At 29.3% G+C, this 1,179-nt stretch overlaps 1 long non-coding RNA gene across 1 annotated transcript; it reads left to right on the top strand.

Moving 5' to 3' along the window:
• Positions 1-603: 603 nt before the first annotated feature.
• LOC109588666 (uncharacterized) lies at positions 604-1,179 on the top strand. The gene is made up of 4 exons (XR_002188294.1): positions 604-639; positions 685-750; positions 800-868; positions 921-1,179. It is a non-coding gene; the product is annotated as an uncharacterized LOC109588666 (long non-coding RNA).

A 1,179-nucleotide genomic window follows, 5' to 3' on the forward strand; every position in this document is an offset into this window, starting at 1 on the left:
TGATTATGAATTTTTCCAATTATGTTTTCATTCATGTACATGTACATGCATAATAATTCAATATTATTTCATTTAACACAGTTCCTGGTGTGATATCTGATCTGATGCATGCAAGGACACCAACCAGAATCACTATCTCATGGAATCCTCCTACAATACCTAATGGTATCATTACAGTATATGAGATAAGATATAGAGAGTCTACCAGTACTGGTCCATACAATATAACTAACACTACTAACACTTATTACAGTATAGTAGGATTGATACCTAATACTAGTTATACTATTGGAGTGAGAGCATATACTAGTATTGGACCAGGAGAATGGACTCAGAAAGAATTTAATACTGCTCAAATATGTAAGAAATTACTTTTATCATAGATAGTTTTTAATTTTTCCATTGATTAATCCTATAACAGTAATTTATTAATGCTATAACTATAATATTGATTCAAATTATAGTTTCTTATTCAACTGACACTACTGTTGTGCCAACTACATGTGTAATAGTGAATAATGGAGGAAACATTGGATGGATAGTTGTTGTGGCAATATTAATATTACTATTGGCTATATCTATAATTATTATATTGATATTGCTTATGTACATAAAAAGAAATAATATTAATCAAAAGAGGTATATAAATGCATGCAATAATTACTTAAAATTTGTGGTTCTTAGAAAATCAGATAATGACATTGTAATGGAATGCAGTCCAGCTTATGCTACAACTGAATTTAAAACAAAGTTAGTTACACTATTGACTAGTACATTGCACTGATACATACACATGCAGTACTGCTGATGATGCATCAGTGAAGGATGGTCCAACATATGATACAGTACAACAAAGTGAACAAACACAGTCAGTTATATAAAATACAATTATTATTATTATTTAAAGTTATTATTGATAGATCAACTGTTGAGCCAGTGTATGATACAACTAATGATGAATATGAGACTTCTCTCCCCCCACCTTCTACTGAATATGAAATACCAACTGTGACTGATTTATAACTTAATCAACTTTTTGCTAATGTGCAAATTATCTTGACTAGGTCGATGTACTATTTTAGTTGCATTATTTTCTCAATATGTGTGAATGCCTGTATTATTAATTTTTAGTACTTATTAGTTTTTACCGTGTAGTTTGCTAATGAACATAAAGTTAAA

This window comes from Amphimedon queenslandica, unplaced genomic scaffold, assembly GCF_000090795.2.
Source record: "Amphimedon queenslandica unplaced genomic scaffold, v1.1 AMPQUscaffold_11945, whole genome shotgun sequence".
Taxonomy (NCBI): domain Eukaryota; kingdom Metazoa; phylum Porifera; class Demospongiae; order Haplosclerida; family Niphatidae; genus Amphimedon; species Amphimedon queenslandica.